We start from the raw sequence: 12846 nt of genomic DNA on the forward strand, positions 1-12846 counted from the left end.
AAACACTCCTAAACACCCAATTACAAGTGGTTTAGACACACTGAACATGAAAATGGCGTCCGTGACCCTTGTTTATGCCCTGAGGTCATCTTAGGTCACGAATGGTATCTAACAGTTTTTCGCAAATAACTTTTGATAGAGGCATGCTAGAGCGATGAAAACGCCTTAGATGTGTTCAGCTCGACGATACGGATCGACTGATATGCAACATGACCCTTTCCGGTCAGGTCATGACCTTGACCTGAGGTCAAATTTTCAAGTTGACCTTTCAAGGTCAAGTTATAGTTCATTCGATGCGTCTTGACGAGAGGAACACGATGACGGTAAAAGTAAGCTCGTACAGGGCTTGGGTCAAAAGTTATTGCAGAAAAACTGTTTCCGAAAAAAATCGGCTATTTTTGCAGTTTTTGCCCCCTGCAGGCAAAACCGTTGAAGTTAGGTCAAATCTGAGAGAATTACTCAGAAAGGGCGTTAATAGGGCTATCGAATGCGCTTTTCCGCGGCGCTGTAGCTCTATTGGTTCCCGAGTTATGCGTTGGCTTCTTGGAAATTTTCGACATTCGACCTGGAAATCGGCGAAATTTTGCCTTCCATGACCTCTGGTGACCTGACCTTTGACCTGACCAAAAAATTGACCGAAGTGATTTCGTCATTATTTTTGACGCTCTTTCGAACGCCGCCTTCCGCGTATCGCTACGTGGCCCAGGAGCCGAGTTACAAGGGGGGGTGTTCAAACACCCCCCCCAGCAGGGCGTGGAAATCCAGGACCCCCAGCCGGGCGCGGGTTAATTCATCTTCCGCCACGAATTTTTTCGAATTGGACTTTGGACAAAAATTGCGACTCCAAAATGTCCAGTTCCGGTTGACACCTAATAGCGGCCGTCGGCCACCGCACGAGCGGCCCGGCCGCACGTGCCGGAAGCTCCGTGGCGCGTGGGCCACGGGCCGACTCGGCCGGCGGACATCAGGAAGAGGCGCAGATAGAGCTCGGGCTTCCTGCAGGCCGCTGGCCGCAACTGGGACACTGGTGGATACGGCCGGCTCCCGCTCGGCTCCCGACGGTACCCGAGGCTCCGGCTCTGTCCGGCGGCTCCCAGCTCCCGGCTCCGAGCGGCTGGAGCATCTACCGACCTACAGGGTGGAAAGTAATTACGCGAACATGTATTTTCTTACAATTTTGACCGTCAGTGGAGCATTATTATGAGTACGGGCTGTCATGGAACATAATTGGTCGTGTTTGTTGTCGCCTCATCTACCAAAAGTGACCCAACTTTGAACAATGACCTGGAAGGTCTTAAACACCTCTCGACTTAAAATGGTGCAGACACCATACGCTGCACAAGACCGAAATGGGCAAAGAGCTCAATTTGGAGCTGCCAGGGAAAGCGTTTATGATTATTTTCGCTGGATTGGCGGAGAAGGGATTCGTAGTGGTCTCAGCACCAGCATTGCACAATTTGTATACGTTTTTTTTAACATAATAACACTTGAGAGGACTTAAAAAGCAAAGCCGTCCGCGGCAGCAACCCCTCGGCGAATTCTGCCGCCGGGCGGGTGGTCACCATGTCGGCGACAAAACGACGCCAGTCGACCCGAAAACTGGCAAAATAGCTTACTCTGGCCGGGTACCCGATCTAAGATATCACGATTCGCACATTAATACGCAAAAATTCGAAAATTAAGTCGTACAAACCCTCGGGATGACCAAAATTCACGAATTAACAGCAGAATTGTTAATTGAAGCTTTTCAAAGACAATCAAAGATGGACAGAGGAGGACAGGCAGCTGGATTTGTGGTTGGGTGAGACATCTGTGAAACTGTTTCATCCGTCAAACCTGCAGAACAACTGCTCTGAGGGCTGCTGTTGCGTCCTATGTCCCGTCCGTCCCAACCTTCAAACATCCGGCAAAGGAACACATCAGTGGGTCACGAGCCCCCGGGTGGTGTCAGAATTGCGTGTAGCGCTAAAAAAGGTCACTAAAAATAAAGTATACAACCGGTGGAACATCCTCCAAGACGAGTGTCTCTGTCTAATCCACCGTGCAACGAAAGGGGCAAAATGACTGAGCGCACTTTTGTGCCTGACGCAAAGAAACTGCTCTTCGTGATTGGTGAAATCCTTACTTTCACGGCCAACAAAACGCAATACTGGTGCTGTGAGAACCTGTTTTTCTTCAGGACATACAAAAGCTGATCTGGGAAACGCCTGGGCCTCAATTCGATTAAAAATCTCCAGATGACTCCTCAGGAGACCGTCTAAAAGCTGCAAGGAGCCACCAACACCGATTACCTCACTGGACAGCTCCATAAGGTGTGGGCTGAGCTTTGGCCAACAGATCTTCACATGCTGATGTAAATCATGCCGGAACGCCTATGTCAATGCATCGCAACTAGATAAGGATAAAGTAAAACATATATTGTTTATGTCACCGCCGTTTTTTTCATTACTAGAAGACGAAAAAGTATGTTCGCGTAATTACTTTCCACCCTGTATGAAGCACCACAAATGCACAGGACACCAGTGACCTTCAAGGCATCAGGCAATGAGTGAGATTTAATTGCTCATTTTGTAGTACTCTGGCTTATATCCACAACGTTTCAACCAAGTTTTAGCTAGGAAAGTACACCAAAGCCTCTATAATTTAATCCTGTAACACCTATAACGTACTCCGCTGTTGGTCCCGCGGTACAGATACAAAAGGACTGGGCGACAGTCGGGCGTCAGACTAGCACGGCCCGCCGGCAGAGCAGTATACGCTCGGTGGCAGAGCAGTATACGCTCGGTGGCAGAGCAGCGTAGCACCGACGTCTGACCGGCGTCCGCTGCAGATAGTCGCGAGCGGAAGCGCCATACAGCTCTCCGCGACACACGGCTCTACCAGCACCCTCCTGGCTGCCGCTGTCCTCGGCCACTATACCTCTGTCCGCCGCAGATAGTCGGACGGAAGCGCCATACGACCCTCTACGATACATGGTGCCTCTGCGCCGGGACCCTCCCGGTGTCCTTGGAAGTCGGAAAATTACACCACCGCGACACGGCACCAGCAATGTCTGCAATGGCACCAGCAACAAAAGAACATGCATTCTTGGGACGTCAAAGGGTCCGTCAATATGCGACCTGCCTGCCCTGTCCAGTCACCCTCTTGGCCAGTTCATGACCAACATCGTCCACGTTCCCGCGTAGGCTAATTTCGGAAATATGTCTGCTCGTTCCTACTCGGAAGTCGCCCGAGATAACAAAGGTTCGGGGCTGGGGTGAAAAACAAGTCATCGATAATGCTGGTGACTGAACAGCGCAGCGCGCTCTGTTCGGGCGGACCGTTCGTCCGAGGAACGGGGTAAAAATATCGCCCCCAGTCACAGAGCGGCACGGGCCGCGAGGAGCGGAACTGGCGGGCCACGGGTGTCGCACCACCCTCCTCTCCCCTCCTCTCTCTCTCTCTCCTCTCTCTCTCTCTCTCTCTCTCTCTCTCTCTCTCTCTCTCTCTCTCTCTCTCTCTTTCTCTCTCTCCCTCTAACCCTCTCTCTCATCTACTCCCGTCCTTGCCTCGCTCTTGTCTGCGTGACATGGGCAGCCAGAAATAGTTCAGCAGTCGGTACTCGGCAGTGACAATTGGTTAGTGCAAACAAATAAAATTTGCAAGTGACAACAGTAAATGTGGCTGTCAATGAGTAGTCACCCAGTGAATCTGCCTGTAAGATACATACGCATTTTTAATTCCGCATGGGAGGATCCATTTAATTCCAAAAAATTGAATTTGTCCACAGTTTGCACCGTACTACTCGGATATACCTATGTGCAAATAATTTTATTAAACCCTAAACGATAACAAATAAACGTCTACAGTATGTCTAGCTAGGATAAGGTGATATCAGTTTTTCATCGTGACATTCGACTAACGAGTGCTGATATATTTTCTTTGGATAACGTTTCTAGCAGCATCTGAACGGTCTCCCTTGTGCACATACCAGGTGACGTAAATTCAAAGTCTCCAAATTCCGGGAGGCTTGTGTCGTTTCCGCCAAGAACGTAGTAGTTACATAGTACGGGTAGGACTGGCGAGAGTTCTGCAGCACGTATTGCGAAAATTCGGCGTCATTTGCCGGTTTTATCAGGCCGGCTCCGCTGGTCGGCGGGCTGCGCAGACGGTGACATGCAGCCGCGGGTGTGGGTCCGTCCTGGGGCGCTGCAGCCAGCCAGACGCCCGGATGGAGAGGGCGGCGCACGTGGCGAGACGACTGCCTGTGTGCGGCCTCACGCGCCGCGCAGTCACCCGGCGCGCACAACCCGGTCACCCGACCATACATCCTGACCGGACACCCCAGTCTAACACTGACCGGCCACACAGACACATATAGTTAGCCCGACTGGACAGTGGACCACCTACTCACACGACTGGTCACACCCCGGGCACATCCCATGGCCGGGGCATCACCTGTATGTGAGAACTCATAGGCCATGACATCCCCCGCGCTGCTGTAATCCTCCTTTGCCGCTCATCTCTGAAATAACTCCCTGATGAGGCCTCTCTGAAGCAGATAAGCGCCAGTGGCCGACGCCGTCGCACGGGAGAGGGGACGTCGAAACCGTTCAGAGTCTCAGATACCGGTGGCACGTCGACGCTAGGGGAGAGAGCCGGCCGACGGAGGGGCGGCCGCGCTCCCCCGTGCGTCCTCGACGACTTCCAGATGTGTTCAGACGCTACAAATCGACCGTGGCCAGACAAATAAATCACGAGCGAGACGCGATCATTGGAGAGACGGCGCCGCGGCGCCTACCCCACCGCGCCGGATACGGGCTCGGGTAAAACCTGACCGACTGCCGCTGGACAGTTTTAGTCTCAGAGACCCAGGATTTTTTTTTAACAAACACGAATTTAAATAATCAGACATTGGCTTTCCACCACCCGAATTAGTATGAATGATTTCAAAAACTTCAAGTCTGAAGTTTCTCAGTGTCAGTTTGAGTCCTAATGGCATTTAACTGGTGCCTCGCTACTGACCCGTTGGTGTCTCACTAACGTACCCGGTCCCGCTGGTGTCCAACAAATGTCCTGGTGGTGTCCCGCTGGTGTCCCGCTAGTGTATCCGGTTCCGATAGTGTCCGTTAGTGTCCCGCCAGTCTCCCGCTGCAGTGTCCCACTGGTGCGGTGTTCCGATAGTGTCCGTTAGTGTCCCACCAGTCTCCCGCCAGCGTCCCGCTGCAGTGTCCCGCCAGTGTCCCACTAGTGTCCCGCTAGTGACCCGCCAACGTCCCACTAGTGTCCCACTAGCGACCCGCCGGCACCGCACCTGTATCGCAGTTCCCACTGGGTCGGGTGTCGTGCCGACCCGGCGCGGGCGGCTGTAACCGGAGACCGGCGCCGGGACCACACGCGGTCCTCGGACCCTCCAAACCCGGTCCGGTCTGCGGACCCTCCCCGTACCGACTCGGTCCGGTCCAGTCCGCATCTGGAGACCAGCAGCCGCCGGCACTCTCACACCATTCACCAGACTCAGAGACACTGTCACCGTTCAAGACACGGGAGTCACCTGATACCTGCTCCTCACCAATCAATCAGACGCCTAACCATTGTCAGCCACTGAGAAGCTCTCTTCACTGAATGCAAGTTGCAGTCATCCATCATAAGAGTTATGATTTCGTTCCCTCCAGAAGTATGCAAACTGCAAATCGCTAACTCGTAAACCTGCAGCGCTGGACACCAGCCTATACGACTGGACGGTGTCGGGAGTCTGTCTACCGAGCAGATCTAAAGTGGCTGAATAAATCCAGAGGCTCAGCAGTCCACCATCCTTCTCGTATTTACCTCGTGCGCCCTTGCCGACGCGGCTGTGACATGATATTCAGCGCGAGTCATATTTCACTGCTAGAACAAGGTCAACAAAAGCCACAATGACCACAAAAACTCACCCGGTGCCCATCTGGTAAAGCGTCGGTGAATTCATTCAGCTCCCATCTATTTCAACCCGACCCCGACATCCCAAGCGAGGGTCTGCGTTTTTTTTAAAGTAAATTCGGCAGGACCTCGGACGAACAATAATAGATGAAAACAAAACTAAAAACATTGCTCTTTGATTCGGAGTATAACGGACATCAAAGAACATAGCGTATAGATATTTCCCATAGACGTTGCAAGTTGTTCCTCAGTGCATGAGACGGCCAGTCCGTGTCCCGATACGTTCGGTCCACCTCTCGGTCCCTGCAGTCTGTCTATCGGTCCGTCCAGTCTGTCTATCGGACCGTTCAGTCTATCAGACCGTTCAGTCCGTCAATCGGTCCGTTCAGTCCGTCCATCGGTCCGTTCAGTTTATACATACTTACACATTTAGTCCGCGTCTCAGCGCATACAGTCCCTATCATGGTCCGTTCAGTTCGTATCCCGGTCTGTTCAATTCGTATCCCGGTCTGTTCAATCCGTATCCCGGTCTGTTCAGTCCGTCTCTCGGTCCGTTCAGTCCATCTCTCGGCCCGTTCAGTCCGTCTATCGGTCCGTTCAGTCCGTCTCTCGGTCCGTTCAGTCCACCTCTCGGTCCGTTCAGTCCGCCTCTCGGTCCGTTCAGTCCGTGTCTCGGCGGACCAGCCCCGGCGATCGCTCGGTAATCGGAGACTCGGCAGCCGACCGGCGCATAACGTAACTCCTGCCGAGACGGCGCCGCCGCGAGGTCGGGGCCCGAGGGCCGCGAGCGACGGCTGGGGTGTGTGGCCGCTGGGTGACTGTAGGTAGGGTCCCAGGTAGTGTGGCAGGGTGCAGTTGAGTCATACTGCATTTCACGATATCTCTTACACCAATGAAACGGTATAACCCGTGCTGTGGCGATGGTCCGAGCATGGCATATCGAGACAGCAGCTAGATCTCTTCAAATATTATCCAACGATGGTAGGTATGTAATAACTTATCATGGTCAGGGATACTACCTGACCGCGAAAGAACCTGGTGAGGACCACTTCTATTTCTGATCACGGCTATTTTCAGCTCAGGGTTTCGACCTCGCGAATGTGATGGAGGCAAGTGAAATATTTATCGGTGCCGAGCTTCAGCCACGGTGGGCGCTGATCCGGCGCATCCCTTATCAAAACATTTATCCCGCTATCTTCGGGAGCCGTTTCCAGCGACGGCTATTTCGCTGGGACCATTGTGTCGGTGCTGTTGCGAAGGACGCATCCAGTAGTGGGTGCAGGCTCCTGCTGCAGCTACCAACCTTGGTGGGGGCAAGACAGCACTGCGATACATTTTGACAGGTGAATGGTGTGGCCAGTGACGGTCAATGGAAAACAGGGGAGGGGGTGGGACGGACCGGAAGTGCTCCATAGTTCAAACTTCAATACGTCAGCCAGTTGTCTTTTAGACACTGACAGGTCCCAAACCTACAGTCCAAAATGTTTGAATTGATTAGGCCTCAAAAGTACACAACACAAGTGTCTCAATAACCGTTCAGTAAGTGCCATTCAGTCTTTGCCAGCTTCCTGCGAAATTCATCGAAAAACTATAAAAATCACATTCATGCATCAGATATGCACGTTCAGAGGATGCGTGTTCAAATGTATAGGCCGTTCCGACCATGGTGTGGTCCTGGACCCTGTTCAACCTTTGAGTCGACTAGTTAAGTTAAGTAAGAAATCTTCCAATCGTCGGTCGCGCCCGTTCCGATCGTCGGTCGTTCCCGCTCAGATCGTGCTCCGATCCGGTGCGAGTCACGGTCTGCCACCGACCGAGCTGTTTATCCCTGCGGTAAACAGTCCACAAACAGGTATGATCGGGCCAGATCGAGATACCTGCCGCACAGGAGCGCGCTTCGAGCTACTCCATCGTTCGCCGGAACACGGCGCGGTGGGCGATGGACGATGGACGATGGACGATGGACAATGGACGATGGACGATGGACAATGGACGATGGGTGATGGACGATGGACGATGGGCGATGGACGATGGACGATGGACGATGGGCGATGGACGATGGACGACGGACAATGGACGATGGGCGATGGGCAATGGACGATGGACAATGGACGATGGGCAATAGGCGATGGACGATCCACGATGGACGATGGTCAATGGGCCACTGGACGATGTGAGCGATACAGTGAGCTGATAGTCACATCCCGGCCGGCTGGCATATGCAACAGCCGCCGTTATACCAGACTCGACATGCAGGCTCACTAACGAGGACAAGTGACGCGCTGGTCACATGACCGTTCAGCTGTCCGGGCACAGATTATCTGGATACGGGCTGCTCGGGCGGGCGATGTTTCTATCATCCATTGCCAATCAATGAGGATCCCATTTTACATGCACATTCAGTACAGGTAGTTACTGAAGAGTAGGTAATTGATATTACCCGACTACGTTAGCATCGATATTTTCCCTTGACTATAGCTTCATCACCACATTCATGAATTAAAACAGGGATCATTGGTTTTCTGTTTCAACAATCTTCCTCTGTTTCACACCCACGCTGCGAGTGGAGGACACAGCTCTCTCGGAGCGCGGAGACTGCACCGGCAGCGATTGTGTCGTCCGCTCCTCTGTCGATTCCGGCGGCCCGTGTTCCGGTTCCGGCGGATTCGGGGCGCTGTCCAGGAAGCGGCGGTCTGTCGGGACCGTTATCACTGGCGCCGGTCAGTCGGCAGACCTCATCTGACCGACCCGACCCAGCTGTCCTGTGCCATCGGCGACCGCCCGGCGCCGCCCCGGGGCGCGTGCTGCGGCGTCCCGCGCGGGCAGAGACCGCGGAGGCCGCCACGACCGCACCGTCTCCAGGAAGTCGGAGAGGCTGCCCGCAGCCGCGGCTCGGCACAGCTCTGAATGGGGGCCGGCCGGGCCGCGGCGCCGGCAGACCGGACGAAGCGGACCGTGTCGGTCAGATAACACGCCCCGGCCCGCCGCGGCTGTCCCGCTGAGGCCGCGTTCAGCAGGACATCCGCCGTCGCCGCCTGTCTCCATCTGGTGTGGACGTGGGCGCCAGAGCGCCGGGACGAAACTGACCGACGAACTTACGAGAGATGATCATGGCCACGGAGTATTGGAGAATGAATAACAGAATGAGTGAAAAATTTGACATCAAGCTTCAGGTTTCAAAGGGTGGCCTCTGAACTAAACTATGTAGACAGTTACTTTACTGCAATTAAGACTTACGATAAGTACATAACACTGTTTTGATTCCGATGCTCGTTTGCACATTAAAATGGATGAAGCATAAAAATATTGCAATATTATAAAGGGAACGTGCGCATTGCGCATGGACATATGGCTGTTGTTATCTCAAACAAACGAGTTCAGACAGTGCCGGACTCTGGGCTGAGGGGGCTTTGGCTCTGTTACAAGATTCAGGAATATATTTTGCCCCTTCCAGAAACAAGGAATTTATGAAAAATGATGTTTTAGGGAAGACTTATTGCATGCCACATATTCGAAGAAGGTCGCCTTCGCTGAGATTAGCCGACCTCTCTAACCGGAAAGGGATTGCAGCGCAAAGTTTTCGACGCAAAAGGTACTATTTATTCAGTGGTTCTCAATAAATTTTTGCATTTAAATCATATCATTATGGATATGGCTCCACATGATTCATTAGCTAATTGAATCAACCTTCCAATAAACTTATGTAACTCAGCCCTCGGATGCGTGTGCGCGTGTATACGGTGACCCCCCCCCCCCACGCAGGTTGCGGTGCTGCGCCGCTCGACGGGCCGGGGCTCCGGCGGCAGACCGCTGCCAGCAGTATCATATGTCGTCTGCCTCGGTGTGTTGTCGGCAGTACGTCTCTTCAGTAGTGCTCTGGCCGCCGCCCTCGCCCCCTCCCCTTCTCGGCTCGCAGTTCGACCGCACTGCACCGGAAAGGGACGACTGCTCCGCGGGGAACAGACGGAGCAGCGATGGACGAGCGTTTAGTGGGTACTCCGCCGCCAGGCCGGGGTCAAGTTACACAGTCACCTGATGGGGTGGCGAGGACCTCGCTGACAAAGGCGAGAAACTAAGAAATTGGTAAATTAACTTTGTTATACCTCGTATCTAATCATTTTTTTTTTTTGTTCTGAAACATGTGTAGCTGCAGTCCATTTTAATCGTGTATCATGGATATAACTACTGTTCATGCAGCTAACAAACTTCAAAACAAGCTGGCCAGAGCTGTGAGTGACCGAAAATTGTGTATGGGCTGGGTCCTGCTACTTGTTCAAATCGTGTATCATGGATATAACTACTGTTCATGCAGCTAACAAACTTCAAAACAAGCTGGCCAGAGCTGTGAGTGACCGAAAATTGTGTATGGGCTGGGTCCTGCTACTTGTTCAAAGGGTGGACGATTTGACAGGGGCGTTGGAAGGAATTTTTAGGATGTTTTTTCCTGGCTGGAATCAATTACTGGAGTTGCAGTTACTATGCCACTTCAACTGTATTATCCCGGTCAAGTTCTCAATGCCGTGCGCAAGTCAATAGCTAACGGCAATTGTTCTTATACGCCTGCACTTAGTTAAGTTTTTTTTTCTTAAGAATGTTAATGTACTGGTGAGTTACTTTGTTATTTCCGAAAGTTTTTTCTTTGTTATTTCCGAAAGTTTTTTCTTAAGAAGGTCAATATACTGGTGAGTTACTTAAGTTCCGAAATAATAACCTCTGTATCAAAATTTGAAAAGCAGCATATTGTTTCGATGATGATTTGTTTTGGTGCCTAATGCAAAAATGTTGGTAATACAAAAGAAATAATAATGATTAAATATGATCTTCTGGTTGATACGGAACACTGAACTTTATCATCTAATGAGGTTTTATGAATACGTTTCACGGTAAAAATGATGATGTTCTCTATTGTTTTTTGTGTTAAAAGTGAGATCTTAAACAATTGTAAAAAATGTTAAAATGCAAATAACGTAAATAGTTGGAAAAGACATCTATAGATACTATTAACCCTCGCCGGACCTATTGGTTTTCTACATACGCGCCGGCCGAGGGGGGGGGGCGGGTACGACCCCCCCCTCGCCGTTTCGCCCCTGGTGGAGCTAGCGCGTCGCGGAAAAAACGAGCGTGTGCGCCGTTACGAGACGCAGAGATTGGTACCCGATTTTAAGGTCCTAGGTCAACCGGTGACCTCTGAGGTCAGGTCAAGTGCCCCAGGGTACGGTTCAGTTTTTGGTGAATAACTCCGCAAAAAACGGCCGCAGAGCCGCGATTTTGGCAGCATCGTGTTCGCCTTGATCAGGCGCGTCGAATGATATACTTTTTGTCCGGGTCAGGTCAACTTGGGGTGTTGACCTCAGGTCAAGGTCAGGTCAGCACCCCCAGGTCACGAAGTTGGTCGAAAGAGGTCATGTCGCATATCATTCGATTCGGCAGGTCTTCCCGAGTCCAGTGGTGGCTTTCCGGACTCGCTAGCTCAATTTGATCGGGAGTTATTGACGAAAAACTAATATGACCTTGATGACGTCATAAATGACGTCACGCAAGGTCAACATTGCAAAAGTGACGCATCTAACCTTGCAAGGAGTGCATCAAACCACGATTCTGTGTGCTTGAGATAGTTGGAGATCGTTCCCGGCGCCAGAATAGCAGTTTGAATTTTCCCCCATTGACTTATAATGGTGAGGTCACGAAAATGACCTGACCTCATATGACCTCTAGGAAAAATCCGAGATATACAAGTTGTGAGACTCATAATGGATACTAGATCCTGCAAGTTTCATTTCCCTGTGACATCTCCTCTGGCAGTGAGGGCGTTGCGAAGTTGCGACATCTGAAGACCGTGCAGAGGTTCACTTATGACGTCATAGGTCAGTGACCTGACCTGACCCAAAAATGCGGTTGGTGTCAAAAGATGCGGCTTGGATCAAAGGTCAGGTATGCCAAGTTTCAGCTCTCTATCGCCAGCGTGTTCGGAGCTATCGCGAAAAAACCCTATGGGGGGGCGGCACCCGCCCCCCCCCCTCGGCCGGCGAGTCAGTAATGGTGTAATCTACATGTAGTTTAGTGCGACAGAATCGAACTTTGGCTCCTTTGGGAAACACTTTTTAAATCGATTTGTATTTTGCTTTTCGCTTTTTTTCTTTTATATTCGTCAAATTCAATAACATTTTTGTTTCCAAAAGTTCACGTATACAGTGTATGTGCAATTAAAAGCATGTCCAAAAAGGAAAAGGTCATGATATGACTATTATAATTAACCATTCGAAGCTTTACAGTAATGCTCATAATCTATACCTATCTAATATCTATTCATTTCATTCATAGACAATTAAGGGACACGGAATGCAGAAGGTAAAACGTATGTTACTTGCGTTCTCTGCTAAGCCTTGAAAGTCAGCCGGCATCGGCAGTAAAGAAATAACTAATTGCTTCTATCTTTTTGACCATAATATTTGAGCAAAGACATTTTTATGTAATGCATTCATTCACGTACACTTTACGCATTTACGAACAGGCTACCGAAAAGGTGCAGCATACGAGCACGCAATCACTTCGGGGCAACTGCTAAAAACTTTTACCTACTATTAAGTTCCTTAATACAACAAGAACAGTTACGCCGTAACAAGGAAGTCAGATTTTGAAAAATAAAGTGAAACATGTGTGAATGATAATTTCTAACAAATTTACCGTCAGTACGAAGCAATACCGAACCCATAACTGTGGAAGGAAGTTATAGTTTAGTCAGAGTGATACCAGGACAGCTCTCAATACAGTCTGCACCGAATGTAGAACGCCATAACTGGGCGGCACCGGAATCAATGATTGGCCAATCATGGTTGCAGTGGTCCCACGCTTCCACGGCCAATGGGCTGAACAGTTGGCATAACGAGCGTTTCCACGTGCAGGAAACTTAACTTGTTATACTTCTCAAGCTTGCTCTGGCGGTATCAA

Source organism: Amphibalanus amphitrite, unplaced genomic scaffold, assembly GCF_019059575.1.
Source record: "Amphibalanus amphitrite isolate SeventyFive unplaced genomic scaffold, NRLGWU_Aamphi_draft 001144F_arrow, whole genome shotgun sequence".
In the NCBI taxonomy this organism is placed as follows: Eukaryota; Metazoa; Arthropoda; class Thecostraca; order Balanomorpha; family Balanidae; genus Amphibalanus; species Amphibalanus amphitrite.